General features: G+C 32.7%; 1 protein-coding gene across 1 annotated transcript in view; it reads left to right on the forward strand.

Annotated features, from left to right (window-relative positions):
* The window catches only part of LOC118440766 (uncharacterized), a 260,945-nt gene extending 259,222 nt beyond the window's left edge, over nt 1-1,723 (forward strand). The window contains exon 11 of the mRNA XM_085657910.1: nt 1,506-1,723. The gene's annotated coding sequence lies outside the window, so the exon portion shown is untranslated. The remainder of the gene's footprint in view (nt 1-1,505) is intronic.
* Nucleotides 1,724-6,006: the final 4,283 nt, after the last annotated feature.

Below are 6,006 nucleotides of genomic sequence, written 5' to 3' on the forward strand. Positions count from 1 at the left end.
TAATTTATTAACGACGATGACGATGATGATAAAGTAGAAAGAAAGAAAGAAAAAAAGAAAAAAATCGAGTGAAACACAGCGTAGTTGGTTATCAAAGCGATAATGTTGGTGCGGTATGGAGAGAATGAGGGAGGATGGGTAAGAGGGAATGAGTATAGTATGATTTTTCTATTTTCGTTATATACGCAACATCGACAGGATGAAATAATATCGATACTCGATGACACCGGCCGCCGTCCGCAACGCAGAGATCGTTGCATTTTGCAAACCGCACAATTTAAATATCTATTATATCGGACGGTGGTTGGTTGGTCTCTGGACCAACCTCTCACCCCTTTTCCCTTGACTTCGTCCCCTTGGTTCGAACCCTCGCGATTCAACCCTTCCCTCCTTCCCACCCTTGACTCTCTTTCACCGCACGAATAGCCATTTCCGCATAGAGATCGCGTTTGTTCGCGGAAATTACCTCTATCTTTTTCTTTCTTTCTTTCTTTTTTTTTTTTTTTTTTTCGTTTGTTTTTTTCCTTCCGCTTGTCTTTTTTTTTTTTTTGCAACTCTTCGCGCAAGGGAAATGCGAAAATTCGTTTCGGTTTGTTCACTAAAGCTCGTCTTTCCTGTTCTCCATTATGGTACTTGATATTTTTCGTCGTATGTGACATAGTTGTGATTCGATGCGAATTATCCGATTAAAGAAAAAGACAAGAATTTAAGAATTTATTCTTAAATTAGAAAGAATTTTCTTAGAAAGAATTTTAAGAAATTATTTACAAAATTTAATTCATAATTGTGTGTGTTTATTTACTCATTATTGATGCTCTATCGCAGATGTATGATACATGTACGTTGTACGCGTATATACATATGTATTGTTCGTCGATTGATCAATTAAACGAGACAAATCGATATCTTTGCGTTCTCCTTTCAATTAAATAAATTAATGTACGAGTATGTGGATTTGTGAAAGTGTTACAATTTTTTTCTTTTTTTCTTTTTTTCTTTTTTTCTGGTAAAATACTTCATAACGAGACATTAAAAGATATATCTTTACGTCTTCATTGAGCCAGTACCATCGTTGACATTCATAAAATTCGTAAGAGATAATATTAATAAAAAAAAAAGAAATATAAAAGAATGATTTATTTTTCGCAAAAATTAATATCGCCTGTTTTTTTTTCTTTTGCAAAAGAAAATGAATATAAGAAAATAACCGGTTGAAATAATTTGTAAACGCAATTGTCGTGATTATCTGAAAAAAGAAAAAAAAAAAAAACGAAGAAAAAAAATCAGAAAAAAGAAATTACGAAAAATACGATCTACGAACTTTCTTTTTTTTTTTTTTTCTATCTTTTCCTATTCTTTATAACCACCTTATACCAGAAAGCGAATGGAATAAAATCCCCGATGGCACTTGTCGTTGCATCGTGTATGCAAGAAAACGAAAACGAAAACGAAAACGAAAACGAATACGTATTTTTCCCTTAACGTGTGAATTTCGTTTGTTGCAGGTTGTTTCAACAACGTCGGTGCATCCAGTCGGCGCGACTATCTCGATTCAATTTTCTTTGGGGGCGAGACATCGCAATGCGGTCTCGCAGAAACGAGACGATGCGCTCACATACACACAATACACATAGGACATATACGTACACATAAAAACGTGCACATGGACACATAAGTGCACATGGGACACATAAGTGCACATGGACACATAAGTGCACGTATACACCGAAATATATATATATATATATATATATAGAGTATACACATATAACAGATAAATTCACATACAGGAATCACACGTACGTAGACACATGAGAGAGAGAGAGAGAGAGTGTGTGTGTATGTGTGTGAGAGAGAGAGAGAGAGAGAGAGGCAATGGCGAGCTTTACGTGCCAGTATCACGATCATCGTTCGATTCGATTGGGATCAAGGATCAAGACGGTTGTCGCCTGGCAGGATTGAATCATCCTACGGAAAAAGGAGATCGAACGGAAATGTGCACGTGGATGGTCTCTTCTCGGCCGGATAAAAGAGATGTTTTCTTCCTCGGGCAATCCCCGAGACCGAGACCACGAAGGATAGAGTGAGATGAACGATAAAACTCGTCAAGAGAGAACAGGATGAGGGGTGGTGGGGAGGGCGGGGAAAAGAATGAACGAAAGAATGAAGGAAAATGAATAAATAAAGAAAAAAAGAAAAAAACAATAACAACAACAAAAATGAGGAATGAAAATAATACAAGAAAAAAACTCAGCGCATAATGAAAAAAGTATTCTCTCGAGTAAGTGCGTGTGCGTTACAAAAAGAAAAAAGAAAAAAAGAAAAAAGAGAAAGAAAAGAAATAAAGAAAAAAAGGAATGAAAGAGAGAGAGAGAGAGAGAGAGAGAGAGAGAGAGAGAGAGAGAAAGATAGGGAGAGGGAAAGGGGGAGCCATTGTTTTTCTCTCTCATTATTTAATATATATCTTCTTATTATATATTATATATATATATCTTCTCTCTCTCTTCCTTCTCTCGTTCTTATTCGTATTATCGTTAATTATCTCGAATTTCCGCGATTTCTTTGCGGATCGTAAATGTGACGTTTATTTTTAAAAACATCGTCGTACTTTAATTTCGATAATGTCGAAGATAAAAGAAGGAACAAATAAACTATCTAACAATCTCGCGATAAACGTATATTTACGTTCATTCATAGATTCACCTTGCCGGTGATCTCCTATGAATGCGAAATGTGTGTTAAATAAAATTCGAAGTGGAACGAAATAGAGTTAGAGAAAAAAAGAGAAACAGAGAGAGAGAGAGAGAGAGAGAGAGAGAAAGAGCAAGTATTTATAAAACATAAAGAGAGAAAGAAAGAATAAGATTAACCAGTCTCGATCTTCTTATATATGAAATGAAATAAGAAAGAAAGAAAGAAATAAAGAAAGAAAAATTACACTCGAATTTCGTAAAAACATTTTTATTATGTTGCGATGACGTTAAATAAAATCTATGGAAAAAAAGAGAGAGAGAGAGAGAGAGAGAGAGAGAGAGAAAAGTTCAAAGAAAGATAGAAAGAAAAGAGAAAAAAAAGAAAAAGATGAAACAAGGATAATAATGTGATAGAAGGGAAAATAATCCAGACGCAATCCAATTCTCGAACGTACCAGAAATAGATTTAACCTTTCTTCCTGGTTTTCCTTTGCATTTTTATTCCTTGTCAAGGATCGGAAAATCAGTTATTCAAACCGTACCACCAACCATCAAATATATCCCAGATGCATATTGAAAAATGACATCCTTCATGATCCCTGCGTTCCGCTTGAATATTCCGATGAATTCTATTTATTATTATTATTATTATTATTATTATTATTATTATTATTATTATTATTATTGTTGTTGTTATTATTATTATTATTATTATTACTATTATAGTTACTTACTGATGTAGTGTATGACTATAGTATCAGCGGCAACTCCTTATCGAATCGAAACTCTTACGATTTTCTATGTCGTTGAATTTTCAATACTATTATATTTCTATCTTTCTATCTCTTTATCTATCTATCTATCTATCTATCTATCTATCTATCTATCTATCTATCTATTTATCTATCTATCTATCTATCTATCTCTTTTTTTTGCAAATCTTTACTCTATTTTCTTCTTTTTTTCTTTCCCTTTTTTTCCTTTTCGTTTGCCATAAATCGAATATCCATCTTTTCGTATAATATCGAATAAAGGAAAAGCAAGCAAGCAAGCAAGCAAAAAAGCATGAATGGAAAAAAGAAGAAGAAGAAGTAGGAAAAGAAAATGGGACAGAAGGAAAAGAAAAAAGTTATGGAATATAAAAATAAATAAGACGAAGAGGAATAAGGAAGACGGATAAAAAGAAAGAGATAAAAGAAAATAAAAATAAAGAAGAAAAAAAAAAAGTAGAAGAAGAAGAAGAAGAAAAATGGAGGATAATGAAGTAAATAAATGTGATGTGCGAAAACGTATCAAAGAATAATCATCGAGGACGTTATTACGTGTGTTAAGAGGAGATTAAAAAAAAAGAAAAAAAAAAAAAAAAAAAGAAAAAAAAAAGAAAAAAGAAGAAGAAAAAGAAGGAAGAAAAATAGAAAAGTTTTATCCATATAAATAATGATACATTATACTTATATTATATTAAGTCAAATAAAATCGAGATTGCACACAAGCGCGTAAATATTTGCACGGTACAGATTGACGAACGAATGAACGGACGGACGGACGGACGGACGGACGGACGGACGGACAGACGCATGGATGGACAGACAGATGGACCGGATCGGACAGAATAGACAAAGAGGACAAACGAATGAAAGAAAATGAAAGAAAAAAAGAAAAAAAATAACACTCCTACGACACACGATATCGATCGCGATAAGATGTTATATTTTTATATGTACATATGACGTTCCTCGTTATCCTATTAAAAATATTAATATAATAACAATAAGATATACATATATATATATATATATGTGTGTGTATATAATTAAGTGAATTCGATGAAAGGCGGTAGATAGATAGATATATGTAGTAATCGATCGATCGCGAAGACCGAGAACGAATAATCCCATTTTTGATTATATTTCCCAGAGGATATTTCCTGTGTAAGAAGATACAAGAAAGGTGTATATATATATATATATAATATATTATATATATAACGAGTACGATAGATCCAGGTACGAAGGAAACGAAAACGAAATGAAACGAGGAAAAGTCGATAAAACACACCAATAATACGATCCAATGTTTCGTATGTACTACTTACTTACTACTTACTTAGAAGGAAATTCTTCATGAAAACATTTCTAGATCCTCGAATAATTCAATACGATCGACCTTTGTACCCCGTTCTCCCATTCCTACCCTCTATCATTCAATCTATCCTCTATCTAACAACCAATCGAACCCAATTTCATATCTCTTCTCGTGGTTTCACATAGAGTTCGATAATTAATTTAACGCAAACGTGTTCCTCGAGAACTAGTCGATTGACGTGCATATGTATTATCAGAGAAAAAAGATATTTTAATGGTACCTCTCGACATTCGACGTTTACTATCAAAATTCATCTACAATAATTGCATACATATATATATATATATATATATATATATATATATATATACGTATGTACTTACGTATACATACTGTATGTATTTTCGATAGATCGTTTTTACAATTTTTTTTTGGGGGGAGGGGGAGAGGGTGCAAAGAGTTTTTTTTTCATCGTTTTTGTTAATCTATTCTTCTCTCTCTTTTTCTCTCTTTCTTTATTTTATTTGCAAATTAGAATTTCACGTATTATAATTGATCGATCGATCGTACATTGTAAAATATTTCGACAATGATTATCTGTCGTTATTTAAAGATTATTACATTATTACGTCTGATTTAATCTGATCCAATCTTATCTTATCTCTATCCTATGCGTTAAACTATTCAATTCAAATTATATTCGAGAACGTCGATTGGTCAAAGGTCATCGATCGTCGTACGTGTTCCCTTTACGATCGAGAGAATCCTACTCGGATATGCTTGATCCTCCTTATCGCGGTATTGTCTCTTACCCTCTCCCTCGTTTCCCCCATCTACTACCCTCCTTATGTCATCCTTATCAACTATCCCTACTAAACACCATGAATTACCTGTAGAACCTACCAATCGTATTTAATTGTTCCTGATCCTCCTATCCCTTCTATCGATCTTGCTTCTTATATTTTCTTTTTATCTTTTTTTCCTCTTTCTTTTTTTTTTGTATCCTAAAAATTCGATAATGAAATTCTATTATATCGAATTTCGATTCTATATCGAAAACGAAAACGATTATCGTTTCAAAACCGCAACATATTAATAATTATTAACGATAGATCTATAATCGCTGAGGATTCAAAGAAAAAAAGAAAAAAAGAAAAAAAAAAAGAAAAAAAAAAATAGAAAAAAGAAAAGAAAAAAGAAAAATATCCGAAAGCAATCGATAATCTTA

This window comes from Vespa mandarinia, chromosome 6 (genome assembly GCF_050613455.1).
Source record: "Vespa mandarinia isolate Hongniang chromosome 6, ASM5061345v1, whole genome shotgun sequence".
Classification (NCBI taxonomy): domain Eukaryota; kingdom Metazoa; phylum Arthropoda; class Insecta; order Hymenoptera; family Vespidae; genus Vespa; species Vespa mandarinia.